This window comes from Pangasianodon hypophthalmus, chromosome 1 (assembly GCF_027358585.1).
Source record: "Pangasianodon hypophthalmus isolate fPanHyp1 chromosome 1, fPanHyp1.pri, whole genome shotgun sequence".
NCBI classification, from domain to species: Eukaryota; Metazoa; Chordata; class Actinopteri; order Siluriformes; family Pangasiidae; genus Pangasianodon; species Pangasianodon hypophthalmus.
The window spans coordinates 13,397,965-13,416,256 of NC_069710.1; the positions used below are offsets into that span (position 1 = coordinate 13,397,965).

The 18,292-nt window shown below is 38.5% G+C and overlaps 1 protein-coding gene across 3 annotated transcripts in view; it reads left to right on the forward strand.

Annotated features, from left to right (window-relative positions):
- The first annotated feature begins 13,503 nt into the window (after nucleotides 1-13,503).
- st18 (ST18 C2H2C-type zinc finger transcription factor) overlaps nucleotides 13,504-18,292 on the forward strand; it is a 49,778-nt gene continuing 44,989 nt past the window's right edge. For 2 of the 3 annotated variants that reach the window (XM_053236631.1, XM_026926148.3), the window contains exon 1: nucleotides 13,505-13,732. The gene's annotated coding sequence lies outside the window, so the exon portion shown is untranslated. Of the gene's footprint in view, nucleotides 13,733-18,292 lie in introns of all 3 variants that reach the window. The other variant, XM_034308702.2, reaches the window with a different exon arrangement.

Here is an 18,292-nt window from a genome sequence, read left to right on the forward strand (position 1 = left end):
CCGCATCAGCAAATCGACCAAATAATATGAATGCAGATGTTTTTCCCTATCACTGAGATGGACAGCAGGCTCGAAAATGTGTTTAAAAATTTTTAGCCTCATTTATGTGGAAGTGGTTCATGTTTAATAAGACACTTCTGCACTTTTAGAGCAGTGTTAAAGCTCAAGAGGTATTTTATTTGAGTTCTTCTTTAATGAGATTTTATAAACTAAGAGTCCCATTGTTACAGATTTTACCCAACAGACACTAATTCACTAATACATCCATTCCAGCATATGTTTTAATACACACAATCAGTCCATAGAACTATTTTTACATGAGAATAGCATATTTAATTTTGACATCTAACATGTTTTTAACAATGTATATATAACCCAGATATTCCTAAATACACGAAATGACCAAATCCTTAAATATTATCAGGATTTAAAGACCTTGTAATTTTTTTTTTTATTAATCTCCCCATATTACCTGGAAATGTTGACTTTTGAGTAAAGTTGGCTCAACACTGCATGATTTTGCTGTTGCGGAATTGTGTAAAAGAATTGTGAGTTGAGATCAGCGGACTTAGGATACATAACGTGACGCGTGCTGCTGTGACCAAAGACATCAGACGTTTTAAATGTTCTAGCAATGTGAGAAATTTTTGATTAAAGTCTCAGAGTGTGAGCACTGCTACGATGCCCCATCTAAAAGCCACCAATAAGACGACAGCATAGGATTACGTGAAACTCACCAGATAGCTACAAAATACGGTAGTGACGATGGTGAAACTTCAACGAAACATGCTAAAGGATATTTTCCTTATTATCTCAGGTTCACTTTGAAGAAGGTTTGTGTTTATGTGGACTTGTTTTCTGCACCAAACTTGATAATGCTTGTTGGAGATGTAAACTACACAGAACATAGTAATTTTCTTTAATTGTAGGTCTATCATTAGAGGATTGTCATCGTATAATCTGACATGGACAACACACGTTATCTCACGTTATCATCTGTGTTACAGAATTCATCCCAGATTTGATCGATTTTATTCATGTCGTACAGCTTGACAAGCAATAATCTTAATAAATCAATAATAAAGTTACAGCTTCACCTTTGACACTGGAGACTCCATCCATAAATGTTAAATAAATGTCTCCTTACAGAAAACTTTATGATATATATGAAGTGTGCTCTCTGTTCAGGGCTGAAGTTAATGCTAATTGCAATGTGTAATCCTTATACATAATGTCTCCATGTCCTCTTCAGGACAATTCAAATATGACAAATATAGCTTAAAAAATTGTGTTCCGTAGCTTTCCTCTATTACCACTGCAATCGTTTAAGCCATTTTACTTTCTCCCTGTTTTACCTCAGCATACTTTTGTTGCTGACACTCCTCCCACACTGAGTTATTGCCTTGGCCTTGTTTCCTGAGCAGTGTGTGTCACCTGGTTCGTCCATCCCTGTACAGTGCACCAGCGCTCCGGAGAGGACCTGTTTCCACGCCTGGCTATAGGCTCTGCATAAATAGCATCAAAGGCATTGTCATGTGCACCTTTTGAAACGGCCTATTGAAAGTGTTCCCAGGAGACAATGCTGCGGCGTGTTTGTGTGTGTGTGTGTATGTGTGTGTGTGTGTCATAACCCTGCACTGTTCCCTGCAGTCAGCAAAGGGAACAACAGTCAGGCAAGATGACAGAACAAAACTGCTTCTGTGGTGTGTAAACGAACATTTCATGCACTTCTCTGGAGTTGTTTTCTAGCCTGAGCCTTATTAAAGAACATCACATTGCACTTTTTAATCCCTTTATAATTACATTCAGCATTGTGAGACGTCCATGAAACAAGCACTTACTTACTTTATAGCAGCTATAAACAGTCATTCCCTCACTTCTTGTTACTCTTTGTTACTAAGTCCCTGTATAACTTATAACAGCCAGAACTACCGCCCGAGCTGCTGTTATAGAAAATAAATCAACGCCTCCTGACCGATCAGAATAGAGAATTCAGCAATGCTGTGGTGTACATCCGATTAAATAAATAGCTCTTGCTTGCTTGAGTTTTCTAAGACACCAGGTTGATGGATTAAAAATTCATAATTAAATGTAACTATAAACGGATAAACAGAATGACATTAGGTCATTAGGTAATAAATAAAAATTGTAATTGTTGGCAAATTGCTGTAGTGTAAGTAATGGAATACTATAAAAAAAATAATCAACTTGGGGTGGTAACAGTGACTCCGCTTCATCACACTACACAGTCGTTGATTATTTATCTATAACAGCACGACCCCAAGAGTTTCCCTTCCTTCCATACTTCTGTCATTGTTGTCGCACACTTTATGATTATTATGTGCACTTCCATAGCTTTACATAAGCACTTTGTCTAATTAATGTAGATCATTGTGTTATGATAAAAGATTACTCTTACAAATGAATTTATTTACATTTATTTATTCATGTTATGAAATTGCTACATCGTCACAATCAATTTAGTCTCCAGATTATCCTATTACACAATGATGCCATTGACTGCTCTAATGCATATACGGCCTTGTGGGCTTCGTCTAATAAACACATTCACGTTTATCTGTGCTGATAAATCAAGGTTGCATTTGCAGCTCTTAAGTTGTGGATTGTAATTAGTTTATTTTCTTGATCAGATGCTGAAGGTGATCGATATAATCGGGAGATTACCATGTTAGACAGCGACGCCAATGACAAACTGTGCTAATGTATTCATTTCGAAATGCGTCAGGATCGATGGTTAAGAGTTCAGCTTCTTTCTCGCCTCGGTAAGAGTTCTCTAAGCATGTTTGGGAGCTGAGATTGAGCCATGCGTCAGCGTGAAATCGCATCCAGCACTGGTTCTGTGATCGCTCTCCGAGACTCTTGTTAAACTTGGCGCTGTTTTGCGAAGGGATAAAGACCGGCCTCGATCGGATTAACCGTGCAACAGCATGATGTAACTCTTTGTTTGTGAAGCATGTCTTCTTTGTCGTACTTTAGGACTTTTCGCGAGGAAAAAGTTTTTTAAATGTGTGTTGTCAGGTGTGTGTGTGTGTGAATGTTTAGAGGTAGTGTTTGTATTCCTAGTTGCAGGATTAGTGCCTTGTTCGGGAATACTGAGTAGTTTCTTGCTGTGCCCACGTACTCGCTGTCAACAGTTCCAACCCGAGAGAAGAGGAAGGATAAAGCTCATTTTAAAGCATGCGCACACACACACACACACACACACACACACACACTCCAACTGACTTTGCAGAGAGTGGGAAGCACATCTTTCTGTTTCGTAATTGATTTTTATAACCTTCGATGTACATAATCTGGGCACTCTTGATTAAACACAAAACTAGTAAATTGTTTGTGAGGCCCAATTTTAAATCACTGCATTTAACACAACTTTGATGTGCCTGAGTTGATGTTAAGTTGCTCTCAAGATGTGACTATGTGACTATCAATCCTCCTATATAGTTGAGAAAAAGCACAAAAATGCCTCCTGCTTTTTAGCTTTAGATGCTTGTTTATCACTTTTAAATACCATCATCTTTGCCAAAATCCTCTCTCAAAAGAACCTTTCACTTGCTGGAATAAATTCAAATTAAAAATTTAAATCCTTCTTTGCATTCCCTCAGCCTCTTCTTTTTTTTTTTTTTTTTTTTTTTTTTTTAAATAGCTGGCTCCTTTTAGAAAGCTGTTTATGTAGTGATCTGCTCATAATCCAGGTTGTTTCTCAACAGGAAGAAAAAAAAAGGGAAAAAAAGGCACCAAAATCGTATTATCACTATCTCAGAGAGATGATGCGAGAAGTCAGAAGGAGTCAGGATGGAGGATGGGGCGACTTTTCAAAAGTGTTAAATCGGAGGAATGATGCAAATGCTCTTTGATGGTTTACTTTGATGGAACAAGGGCATTTGACTTGCAAATACTAATAGAACATTGTAGCGCCCAAAAAAGTCTAATGTGTCTGATGCCTTTTGTGATGTTCTGGCAAAAAAAAAAAAAAAAAACTGAGGCGATGGATAAATCTACGCAAAAAGGGGTCACAGTGTTGAATAGTCGTTCTCTGATATGCAGGGGGTAGAGGAAGATGGCAGTTAGGTCTATTAAATAGATGTTAACTTCAGCAAGTTGGCTTTAGAGATGCATCGATACTGATACTGACACCATGTGGTACTACGTGACGTAAGCCTTGATACGAAATCACAATTAATGATCAGACTGGTGTTTAAACAGAATCGTTAGTAGAGAATGCAAGGACGGCCAACCTAAGAGCGCAGAGCAGTATCAGCGAGCGCAAGGTGGCATCAAAGGCAGAGAAACTGTCGCACGTGTGAGAGAGAGTACTTCATTTCAGGGAGCACTGAGCACTGAGACATCCACACTTGTCAACTTTGTCTTGCCAGTCGAGGCACAATTCATGACACGTTGCACTCATTTTTAATGATCACACTCACTGATATCACTCTGCGCACTCAGATCATTGATCCTTCCTTATTCTTTAACATCTTTAATGTCTTAAACCTATGCTGCATTCGACTTAGACTCATAACTCGTACTTTCTGATCTCCAACTGGAAAAAAAAAATGAAAACACCACCTCAACTTGGAAAAATGGGATCTCGTCAACCCCTAATTCAGCAAGTGACATCAAGTCAACATGTCCACTAACAGCATGAAGAGTAAACAAAGTAGCACTTCTTTATGGTTAAATGAGTTTAACATGTATTCAAGTATTTGATTTAGATCAATCAACATACAGAGATATTAGTTGGTTAAAGCTAGAACACTAACACAGCTGTTTTGAGGAGGTAAACATACATCAAGTCATCATAGTTAGCTTGCTAGACTGTTGCTAACAAAAGACAAACACGGCATCCCACTTTGAACGCACAGAGGTCAGAAAAGACGTAATTCCAAGTTAAACTCCTATAAAACTCAAGGAGTTCATTGCTAGCAGAAAACAAAACAGAGCTAATAATAAAATACTCCACGACGTCCCTGAATGATTAACACCAAGTAGTTTATACATTTCAGTGTAAAGAAATTCTGCTATCGATGCACCTCGATGTCCTCTCACTTCTGGAGATAGAAATCTTCATCCCGTGTTGCTGTTTTGTTTTGTACAAGATGGCGATCAAACAAATCAAAACTGCTTAGTGATTGACCTTTCCCCCGTTTTCTTTCTTTCTTCAATGAATTCACGTCGCTGCTCAAAGGACAAATCACAGAGAAGACCTTATTAAGCTTTTTTTGTTCGAGTGCCCCAGATTGGAGTTATTGTTGACGAACAAATTATAATTGTATCTCCTGAAAAGTTAGCAAAGATCTAAACAAAAAGAAATCAATGGCGGAGGACCATTAATCACTCCAAGCGGCCTACTTGTGCCGAAGAAACTTACCTCATAATCAATGTCTTTGTTTTGATGAAAGGGCATTTGCATGCTGATTCAGTGTGGTGCATTGGATGCAATCAAAACATTGTCATCCACGTTAATAAGTGGCTTATTTGTACTCTCGAGGGTGCCACTGAATAGCGCTCACAAACTGGCGCTCTAGTTTAAAGGCCAAACCCGATTCTTCTATAAGTCTTCTATATGTGTGGTGACCTGACAAAAACCTTTGTGTGCTGAAAATATGACATTTTCTGCTAAATATAGTTCTGAAATATGTTTCTCTTTTGCGTATCTCAATCAAAAATAAAGTTCTACATTTGCATCGCAACTGCCACCAACTTGATCAAACCGTGAAATCACACGTAGCTAGCGAGGTTTCAGACATCTTTCCTGATGCATTTGTTAAACTGGCTCTGTACACAACATGATCTTTGCAGGAAGATGTGAAGGCAAGGTTAGGAAGTAAACAGAAACATTTCCACATCTTTTTGATGAAATATATTTATAATTCCTGAGGTCTTAGGCAGAAGAATCCATTTTCCCCCAACAAAACACGACTTTCCATCATTATTACTGCTCATTCATGCAGTTCTCCAATCAGCCAATCATATGGCAGCAGTATTTTAACACACAACAGTCTCTAGGATTTACACAAAATGGTGCAAAAAACAAAAAACATCCAGAGAAGTGTCAGGAGAATGGACACACTGGTTCGAGCTGACAGGAAGGCAACGGTAACTCAGATAACCACTCTTTGGTGAGCAGAAAAGGATAATATGTTTTATATGATATGTTCAACATGCACAACACAGTCAGTGGATGTTTTTTTGTTTTTCACACCATTCTGTGTAAACTCTACAGACAATATAACACACAGCTGCACTTTTTGACCATATAGTACACAGTTATAGAAGGGATTTATTTATTATGGCACTATCCAGTGTCACCCAGATGAGGATGGGTTCCCTTTTGAGTCTGGTTCCTCTCAAGGTTTCTTCCTCATGTCGTCTCAGGGAGTTTTTCCTTGCCACCGTTGCCTCTGGCTTGCTCATTAGGGATAAATTTATAAATTTAAAATTTATATTCTGAATTTATATATTCCAGTAAAGCTGCTTTTTTGACATGTCCATTATTAAAAGCGCTGTACAAATAAAACTGTATTGAATTGAATAATAAAGTTGCCAGTGAGTATGTTATAAGACACACCTTTTATTTGGTGTTGCTTCTGTAAAAGTGGAATTTTGTTATTATTAAGTTAATTATTATTATTATTAATGTTTTGTATTTTCATGGACTTGATACACTTTATCTCTGAATATTTTTAGGAATAGAAAATAACATTAAGAACTTTAACAGTAGGATGGTGAACCTCTTTATGCCTCGTCCTATAAATATAACAAAAATCTGTAGTACTGCAGCAGCATAAAGTACACATTTTGCAGTTTTTTTAAGGATTTGTCAGAATTATGTGTTTGATGGATTGATGGCAATGTGTACTTGTGAGCAACTGCATCAAGTATGACTAAGGAATACAATGTCATGCTGTTATAGGAAAATAATCAATGACAGGGTAATGCAATGAAGCTTAACCTCTGACTGCTACAAATCGCTGACACTGGAGACTCCTTCCACATATGTTAAATAAATGTCTTCTGTTAAATAATAGCATTTTTTAAAAAGTCTTTATGTGAAGCATCCACCGTACAAGTCCCTGTGAATGAGCTGTTACTATAGAAACGATACCGTATTAGAATGATATTAACCTGTGATTTGAGTTAGAGCTGGAAATACCGTCAGAGTACAATAATGCTGTTGGAGGAAATTAATTGACACATTCTGACCAATCAGAATTGAGAATTCAGCAGTGCTGTGGTTTAACAGAAATGAATATGTGTGTTAACTTGTTGTGTTACTTTGCTTATTGTTTATTAATGCCAATGTTTATCTAAAGCATGACCCACACTCTGCGCTATTTTAACTCCTGAATGCTAAGAGCAATCCTCTCAACATACCTGTTTTTCAAAGCTAAATAATTGAACAGGCTTTAATCAGTGAAATACCATAGAAATGATATCAGGTTGTATGTAGAACTCCACCCCTACTCTTCGGGTTACACTTTTTTCCCCTCTAAAAATATAATCGGACTGAAACATTAACAAACTCCATCAAAGCATTATAATAAATACATGTAACCAGTCCTCAGTAACTAACGTCACCTGACTCGTACTCAGACGTATCATATATACACAGTTTGGCTATTAAATTGAGCCAACCTCAAGCAAATTACTTAATCCTAAGCAGTAAAAAAAAGTCCCGACATTTTCATAAGCAGCATCGCTTTGTGGACAAAAAGCAATGCACAATGCAAAACAAGATGTGCACAAGTCAGATGTTTGTTTTATATTTAAACGCTGCAAGCAACAGGCAGCATACGAAAAAAGAAAAAGAAAATTACTGATGTTTTTTTAAGAGAAAAAACCCTGAACTATATATGTATGAATTCAGCTGCTTTTAAATGATTACTTTTCTTTATTTAGTAATTATTCATACAACTTTTATACAAAAAATGTGTGTAATCGTTTATATGATAAAGATTTGTCTAAGGAGACGTTTATTTAACGTTTACGTTTTCCAACACAGGAAGATTAAAGGATGGAGGATGTTGTGTTTTGAGGTTTCATGGAAATAAGCTGCATGTTTTGTTTTGTTTTTTTCACTTTGACATCATGGCAGAACACCTGTTTATAGCTGCTAAAGCGTAAGTGATAACAGGAACAAACATGTTTCGAGGACATTCCACCACATCAAATGTAACAATTAATGGATAAAAAGTATAACTCTTGCATGATAATTTTAAAAAATTGTAATTGTTGGCAAATTTCTGTGGAATACGAGGAATAAAACACTTCAGGCATGCTGTTATTGGAAACATAACTTATCTTCATCGTTGATCATTTTCTTATAACAACGCACCACCAAGTGTTTTATTCCTTGCAAATATATCTGAACTTCATGCTGTGGGTGTAAATATTGGCACCCAAATATATACAAATATATTAAAAAGGTCCACAATGACCAATTCTTTAATTAATATGTGGCTTATTTGTTATTTTAAGGCAACGTTAATATAAAGAGTTACCAAAAAAAAAAAAAAAATGTTTTGCATGATTGAATGAGTCTGGAAATAATTTTGTATGACGTCATCACGTATACTGGTACAGCGTCAGCCTGGAGTAGAAGTAGAAACAACACAATGCAACTTCTTTTCTGAAACCTTGTGTATGAGCAGATAGCGATCCTTTTACCGATATTTTTTTCTTTAAAAACTACTAACTGAAGCACTTTACTTAAAAATAGAGGAAAAAATGCATAGCTAAAAAGACGACATACAAAAGTGCAGCTTTAACACAAAAATCACTTAAAAATCAATTATAAATTTAATAAAATCTATCCTACAAAAAATACAATTGTGTCGTTTTATATGTAAACATTTCCAGCACCCTCCCAACCAAAAAAAAAAAAATTTCCCCAGTCTAATTCTAGTCTTTACTGTTTGTTAGAGGATTGGCTTGAATTTCTCTTTCTCCGATATACGATCCACTATTCTGTATAACGGAAAACTAGCTCACATGCTAGTTCCTGCCCCAAAGTTCTGGGCTGGGCTGATCTCAGAACGTAATTGTTTCCTGAGTACCGTAAATCTCCCGTTCCACTTCAACCTGAACGCTCAGTTCGACCACTCTGCTCATCCAGTGATTTTAAAAAAGCATCATATTTTTATAGGTGTCTTCATGAACGTGTGAGTCACGACGGTATGATGTAGCGCTCATGCCTCGTGTATTTTTATCTTGTTAGCGTCTGCTCAGGCTGATCGCTCGCTAATGGAGAGGCCGTGTTCACACAGGTGTTATCTTTAGTCACAGGTGTGTTCCCTTTCTGTCTGCAACCCTGCTGGATGCAGATGGAGCCCAATATGTGGCTTAATACATGGCTGGTTATGGCAGTTTATAGCGCAGTGCTGCTGAGTTCTCCATTCTGATTGGTCAGAAGGTGTTGATTCATTTCCTATAACAGACAGTAGTGCAGCTACAACTCACAGGTTTGTATGAATGCCCTCGTCTGGATACATTATCGTTTCTATAGTAACAACAAGCTTATACAAACTAAAAAAACATTTAAGGAAGGAGTCTCCAGTATCAGTAATTAAAAAGCTATAATTTTAAACAGAGAAGTTTACGCTTTGCCAAGCTGTTTTATTTTTCTTCTTATAAATAGTTGTTAAAAATTGTTAAATTGCTAAGGTGTAAAAGGAATAAAAACCTTCGCAACATGTTGTTTTAGGAAAATAATCAACCTCGGTGTGTTAACAGTAACTCTGCTTCATCACACCACCTCATCGCTGATTATTTTCCTATAACGGCACAACACTCTGTGTTTTATTCCTTATTTATTCCACAGCAATTTGCCATGATTGCATTTTCATATATGTATTAAAGAGTGACACGTTGTACTTTTTTATCCGTTTATAGTTACAATTCATGTTGTTATAGGAAAATAATCAACTTCGGTGTGTTATCAGTAACTCTGCTTCAGCATGAAGTTGATTATTTTCCTATAACAGCACATCACTGAGTGTCTGAGGAGTTTTATTCCTTACTTATGATACAGCAATCTGCCATGATTGCATTTTTCATTTATTGTGTTGCCAATTTTTTTTTATCTGTTTATAGAAAATTTATATAAGAAAATAATGAACTTTAGGGTGGTGACTATAACTGTGCTTCAGATTGAGCTGCATCACGCAGCTAGGTCATTGATTATTTTCATGTTTTGTTCCTTATATATTGAGCCAGGGCTAGCTGAGGCTTGTCATAAGAAAGACTTTTTTTTGTCGTAATCCTAATAATATGTATTTTGAATTCATCAGTGCTTACAACAGGACAGGATTAATAGTGATGATTTCTGTAAAAACAGTGTAGAATCTCAGAAGCTTGTGGATTTTCCATACATGCATATATATACATATATACACACATTTTTAAATAAATGCCACATAGGCACTTGTGTATATAAAGTCCACAGTTGGAGTCTTTGGATATGATATGTGTAGGTTTAACAGAGGCACATAAACAAAGTGGCGCAGGGACGTTTAACTTCGCTTACATAATTGGCAGACTAATGCAAAAAGCTTTTAGACATTACGTGTGACCCGCTGTGATACTTTTATAAACGCAATCAAACAATTCTTTTTTTTTCCTTTTTTTTTTTGTTCTTTGGAAAATGTGAACCTTTGTTTGACATGTCATTTCATCTCGCCCACTTTTGCTTTCATTTTACCTCTAATATGCTCTATTGTTGCTTTTTTTTTTCTTTATAAAACCCCCCAAATCTAACACGGAAAAGCACTTCCTGTTGTAATGGACTGCGTTTGATGAATGGTAGGGAAAAAAATGAAATGATAGAAATGATTAGAACGTTGGACTTTGTGGATTTGTGTCTAATGTGACTGTCGGATTAGACGCTGCTCTTGTCTCTTCAGATTTTTGGGATTTTTTTTTTCTTTTTTCTTCATTTGGTCGCTCCTTTGCTTGTGTAGTCCAGATTACTACATTGTGGGGGGGGAGGGGGGGAGAAAAAACATGTAGTTTTATTTTGTAAGAACATTCAGCCGCCAACAAATCTGTCGTCTCTCATGTATAGACTTTATAAATGTGATGAACGTCGAGAAAGCTGTCGCGAAATTAGACTTTCAAATGAAATCTCAGACGAGATCAACGGCCAAACCTTAAGCAGCGGCATGGCCTTCTGTTCCCTAAACTCCTCAGCGTTGTGCTTACATATTATCCTCAGGAGACGAGGAGGGGGAAAGAAAAAAAAGGGACATGAAACAGATATGAGCACACACACACACACATACACACACTCACACACACACACACTGCTGACTCCTCCCAGAAGTGTGGCCCTCTTTGTCATTCTAATCTGGCCTCTATTTGTTAAATGCTTGCACGCTGTTTGCTTTAGGCTGCACGTAAGCACACACACGCGCATGTGTGTGTGTTTACAAAAGTCAGCCAGCTTCAGAGTTGCAGTGACGTCAGCACGATTATGGCCTTTGTCACACATCGCATGCATGATGCCTTCTTACACACTCACAGACAAGCACACACAGACAAACACATATACACACACACTTCCATATATGGCTGTGTGTGTGATGTAGAAGAGTGTGTGTAGAGGCCCACAGGGAGGAATTACATCTAATTACTCTAATAATTACTGAGGCAGCTCTCATAGTCACCGAGTGACACGATGGCGAAGGATAACATGAACACACACACACACACACACACACACATACACAAACACACGCGTGTGCGTAAAGATGAAATAAAGATTTCTATATATCGTGTTAGAGAAAGGAAGCAAGCATTCACGCTGTGTGTGTGTGTGCCTGTGTGTGTGTGTGTATGTGTGTGTGTGTGTCTGTGTAGTCGTCCACTCGTCCACTCGTGCTTGTTGTTTCCTTAGCAATAAAGTGGCAGACACTGAAAGTGGTGTGTTGAGCCATTGTTATCGTCCCTGGCCATCTGCTGCTGAGGAGTGACATTCCGTCTCATTTGCATGGTGACTGATACGGAGAGGAGGAGGAGACCAGAGAGAGAGAGAGAGAGAGAGAGAGAGGAGGGGACTGTGAGGGTGTGTGTGTGCGTCCAATAACACAATCACAACTACACAAAAATATCAAGTTTCTACTGTTTGTAACAAACACACACACACACATACACTTTAGGAGGAAAAAGCCAGATAATTCAATGTACATAATGAGAGAGACACACAGACAGACAGAGAGGGAGAGAGAGAGAGAGATGGACTGGGAGAGACAGACAGAGATGGGGGTAAGACTCAAGGAGAGAAAGGAGAGACACAGACAGACAGAGAGATGGGCAGATAGAGAGAGAGGGGGGGGGCAGTTGGAGAGACAGTCAAACGGAGAGACAGAAAGAGACAGAAGAGAGAAAGTCAGAGACAGAGAATGAGAAAGACAGACAGAGGGGAGACAGACAAACAGGTAGAGGGAATCAGACACAGAAAGAGGGAGACAGAAAGAGAGGGAGGGAGCGACAGACGAGGGAGACAGAGAGAGACACAGGCAGACAAAGAGAGAGAAGCACAGAGAGACTGAGAGAGAGACAGGCAGGCGAAGAGAGAGGTGGAGAGACAAAGAGAGAGACAAACAGGATAGAGACTGAGGGAGAGACAGCCAGATAGACACAGACAGACAGAGTGACAGAAAGAAAGAGAGACAGACCAAGACATACAGACAGACAGAGAGAGGAATAGTCAAGCAGGCAGAGAGACAGAGAAAGACACAGACAGACAGACAGATGGAGAGACAGAGAGAAAGGGAGAGACAGACAGCAGAAAGACAAAGAGAGAGAGACAGGCAGAGAGAGGGAGAGAGACAAAGACAGAATAAGAGAGGGACAGAAAGGGAGCAAAAGCAGAAGAGAGAAAGAGAGACAACTAAATGGAAGAGAGTCAGTCAGACAGACAGACAGACAGAAGGAGGGGGAGAGAGACAGACAGAATAAGAATCACAGACAGACAGACAGACAGAAAGGGGGGAGAGAGACAGACAGAATAAGAGTCACAGACAGACAGACAGAAACACACAGATAGAAAGAAGAGAGAGGAACAGACAGGAAGAGAGAGATAGAGAGAGAGGGAGAAGAGACACAGAGAGAGTGACAGACAGAGAGGGAGAGAGACAGACAGAATGAGAGCTGTAGACAGACAGAATAAGAGACACAGACAGGTAGATAGACAGAGAGAAAGACACAGGGAGAGACAGACAGACAGACCAACAGAGAGAGAGACACAGAAGGCAGACAGAGAGAGAGGCAGAGGCAGGAAGACAGAATGAGACAGACAGACAGACAGACAGAGAGGACTGTGTCTCTGTCCCTCCCCTCTGTGGGCTGGTTTGTATGTTTTTTTTTTTTGCGGATGTGGGAGTGGTGTGTGTGTGTGTGTGTGTGTGTGTGTGTGGTGGAGGGCTGTTGCTGCTGTTGATGTGCAAATGTGCATCATATTGAAGGCTCATGAATAGGGAGGTGTGACGTGGAGCCGGAGCCGAGCGCAGGTGCTTATCGGCGCACTGTCACACACACACTCATACTCACTCTCTCTCTGTCTCTCTCTCTCTCTCTCACACACACACACACACTTGTGTCATATTCGCAGGGAGTACCTTTGAAAAAGCGGCAGCGTCGTCGGTTGGAGCAGCGTCGAGCGGTCAGGGAGAAGGAGCGCTCTCTTTCCAACTTCATCAGCACCGGCGACTAGGTCTGTCTCTCTCTCCCTCTCACTCCTCTACTCCATTTCTGCTTTATTTCTGTTTCACTTCTGTAATAAGAACTCGGTAAAGTTTTTTTTTATTCTTTCCTACTTTTGCAACTGCTGTGTTTTATTTGAGTTTATTACAAAATAACACACGTCTTTTATACAAAAGTCACGGCACACACTTCTCTCAATTCTGGGGATTTACTATTTTTCATTTTTATTTTTTTTTTCATCATTTTTATTTCAATCCTGAACGAGTGCGTGTTGAGTTCTGACAGCCCGTGACGAGATTAACCGGCTCTAAGAAGCCTGACCTATTTCCTACACAATATCGGATGTTAAATTTAGTGCCGCGAGGTTTTTCTACGCTTGTTTTAACACACCGTGTGTTAGCATTGTGTGTGTTATTCAGTCAGACAGCTGTACACACACCCCACACACACACACACACACACACACACACATGCAAACTTTGAGCACACCGTTGTCGTGTTCACGTGTTGTCAGAGCTCTATGTAAAGCGAAACGCATTTCTGACGTTATTAACAAATCCAAAGCCCTCGTAATGAAAATCTTTCTCTCTCTCTTTATTTTTTGGAGTTAATTCACTGAAACGTCTCAGATGTTAAAAGATCAGACTGTAATCTCACTTCAAATCAGCGCACTTCCTCTCATTCCCAAACCTGTTGTCACGAAATCGAACTTTTTTCTTCAACATGTAATGATGCTCTAAAGCTTAAACTTCACTATTAAAGTAATAATCTTTTACTCAGACGTGTGTTTAGAAGACTTTCCTGTTTGTTAGTCTGAGCTTCATTTTCACATAAATTCATAAATCAGTTTTATATTAAAGATATATATATATAGAGAGAGAGATTTATTTATGTGTATACATAAATATAAATGGACATAAACACAAAAAAGTCTGATTCATTAACAGAATGCTTGTTTTTCATTTTGTTTTGTTTTGTTTTTTGCATTTGTATATTTATATTTAGCATTATTTTTTGCAGGACAAATTTATAGATGTATACTGATCATTATTTTTTTTTATTATTTTAGGAAATAATTGCACGATTTTTTAAAAATTATTCAGACATTTATAGATGTATATTTAACACCATTCTGCAGGAAATAATTGCAGATTTATGCATTTTTTATTTAGGCATCTGTATATTTATACTATTTATTCAGCAGCATTTTACAGGAAATAATTTGTTTATATTCACCTTGTTTTTGCAGCAAATAACTGCATTTTTAAAAAAAACTTTTCTATTACTGTCCACATGCATGAAGGTTTACTATGCTATAGACACGGCAGAAGTGAGCTTGAGTCTGATCTGGAGTCTGATCTTGAGTCTGATCTTGCTATATTTTGGTAAAGGAGATGTGTGAGGTGATGTGATGAGATGTTGCTAAACCTCACCATCGTTGCAGGAGAAAATCTTCAAGAATTGTCTCTTGCCTCTAAAGCACACACTGATCATGTACTTTATTCCTAATGTCTGTATCGAGTTATTTAGCAGTAAGGAGTCATGTAGCACGTGATTACTTGTAAACTCTTTGCTCTCTTAAACTCTGAGCTTACTATTCACTTCCGTCTTTTAAAACTCAGCATTCAGTAAGTGACAGGAAACGAATTGTCAATGTGAGAGGGAGGAACGTAGAAGTAGTTTATCTTCCTCACACTTGTGACTGTGATCCTGTACTGTGACACTTCATTCCTGCTTCTTGCTTTCATTTTTACTCAAACGTAGGCGTGCGTGCATGTGTGTGTGTGTGTGTGTGGCTTCAAGTGACGCTGTAGGAACTGTCCATGGTGCTGCCTACTGAGTTTATCACGTTCATGTTGCTGCAGAGACCAAGATTTAGACGAAAAGTTCTATTTAAAGAATCTTTAAATAGAAGTCTCTTGTTGGCTTTTAAAACTATGCTGGTATGGTGCCATTACTTTTGTAGTTTTAGTGTAAAGCATCCTAATTATGTAGCTCACATTATTTCTAAAGCTTTCCAGGTAAAACATAAATATGCACTAAACACACTTTGTGGGAGGGTTGGATTATTTATCCACAGCTCTAGTCAGAGCATGCAAACATTTGCTTGCTAATTGTGGATCCATGTAGCCTTGTCTTGTAACTTTTTTTTTCTTTCTTTCTTTTTTTCCCCCAAACTAACCTCTCTCACTCATGCACAAACTTCACTTTAGTTAATCCCGGAAAATGAATTATTTGGATTTAATTCGACAAGGTTTCCGAAAATGTTCCATCTGCCACGGAGCAGCTGGCGAAGGGATAAACGTAATTAATTACTTAACTTTTTGAACAGTGAAACATGGATGGGGAGAGAGCAAGAGAGTGAGAGAGAGAGAGAGAGAGAGATGGAATTGAAATTGAATTGAGACTGATTTTTCTTTGAGCTTGTAGGTTAGAAGAATTTTTAAAAAATAGAGACTTTTAAAGTTATAAGGTGTGATTTATAGGAGGATATTGGCTAATATTTGAGCTGTGTGTGTGTGTGTGTGAGAGAGAGAAAGATTCTGAAGTTTAATTGACATGATAAACCATAGGAAGTCACACAGTGTTTTCATCATCACTGTTTTGTTGTTTCTTTTGTTTTTTTTTTTATTCCTCCCAAATATCAGCGCACCTTGCAAACGTTACCTCATCGTCCACGGTTTTGTTTGCTGGCCCGACTACAAAGCAGCGTCTCGTACCCTCGTGGGCCGCAGGAAGAGCGAGGATTTCTGAATTTATTTCCTGTTGCATTGTTTAAACAGCTTTTCGCTCCAGTTTTGATCCCTTCCTCTCTCGCCTTTGAGGCCGTTCCACGTCGTGTCAGCTGTTGACTGATAGTACGAGGACGGCCTCGCAGCGGGGAATGAAAGAAAAGTAGCGGTTGGTAAACACTGATAAGGGATAAATAGAAAGCGGTCAGGCAGAGATAGTTGTGTGGGAGCCCAGATTGTGTGCGGTCTGCTAAAATGAGATTCGCCGCCTGTCCTTTCTTTTTTTTTCTTTCCTTTTTTTATTCTTCTTGCCCTCCGCTCATGCGCCCCCTCCTCCGGACTGGGCTTGTCTGGAAAATCTCCAGTGACCTCACTAGGCAAGTCCCAGGCTTCAGGAGCCTTTTGTGTATGTGTGTGTGTGTGTGTGTGAGGGTGAGGGTGAGGGTGTGTTTTGTTTTTCCTAACAAGGGTCAAGTCGGCCAATGCACGTGTCCCCAATGCTTACAGACAGCTGTCACGGCTGCGAGAGCACACGGTAATTCATTTAGCATCAAAGTACAAGATTACAGCTGAACCTTAATCAAGAAACCTTTTTTTTTTTTAAAGCAAAGGAAGTCTTAGAAAGATTGTGTTTATTTTCTTAAATCTGTCAGCGATCACTTGACATATAACAAATTGAATATTTTTATCCTATTACTTTTGCACAAATAATAAATAATTTACAAAAATCGGACAATAATAAATAAACAATAGTCTGGCAAATTATTTAAAAAACTTTCTCCGAATATCTTTTTTTTTTAAAACCTGGAAGTGATGTCTTGGTAAAAATGATCAGAAATAAAAGATGATGCGAAATCCCCGATACTACATTTTTAGTTAATTTTCTTTAACTAAACTGTGAGAACTTTTCACAGAGCGACAATTTTTTAACCTGGAAGTGACGTCCTGGTAAAAATCTGCTTGCTTTTTTAAACTTTCCTGCATTTTCTTAACAATAATCTTAAACAAAACTTTTTTTTAATCAGCCATTTTAAGATTTCTGTTCATTGACCAAACAGTCAAGATATATATTTTATTTAAATTCTCATTTGGATCAGCTTTTTTTTTTTTTTTAACCCTGCTTGTACCTTGAGGGTCACCATGTGGTATATTTACACGGAAAATAATTCCCCCCATTATACACGGCTCAGCTAACGAGAACGGACATTAAGTGAATGACAAAAAGGTCTTGAAAGAAGGGGGGTGGCTATCTCAGTGTCCATGCAACACAATACACACCTCTGTCCCCTCTACCCCCCTGTCTACCCCCCCATCCCCCTGTCTCTCTGGCTCCATTTTATTTTTTTTTATGGTGTTATGAAAGGGAGTGAGAGGCTAGTAGGGACGTGCTTCACTGCGACCGACCGTGTTTGGTGTGTTTAGCTTGAAAGTGTGAGTGAGAGAAGAAGAGATGAAGGGTCAGGATATGATGCGAGAGAAAGAGTGCACTTTAGTATGCCGTCACTTCAAAGCCGCCGAGCACGGCAGCCGCTTCCCTTCAGGTGACATGTTAATCGTGTCACACTGATGTGCCGATTTTTAAAATTTATTTATTTATTTTTCACTCCAGAGTTCTTCCTGATATCAGCTACAGCGTTTGAGTAATATTTACATTAACGTCTCGTATCCAGAGTGACCTGCGCAAGTGCTGTCTTATCTACATGCAAAACAAATCCGTATGGTCCTTATGGTAGCGCAGGCTAAAGATATCAACAACCTGAGCCACTGCATATATAAGAAAAACACTCACTGTCCTGCTGATATAGGAAAATAATCAACAATGTGATGGTGTGATCAAG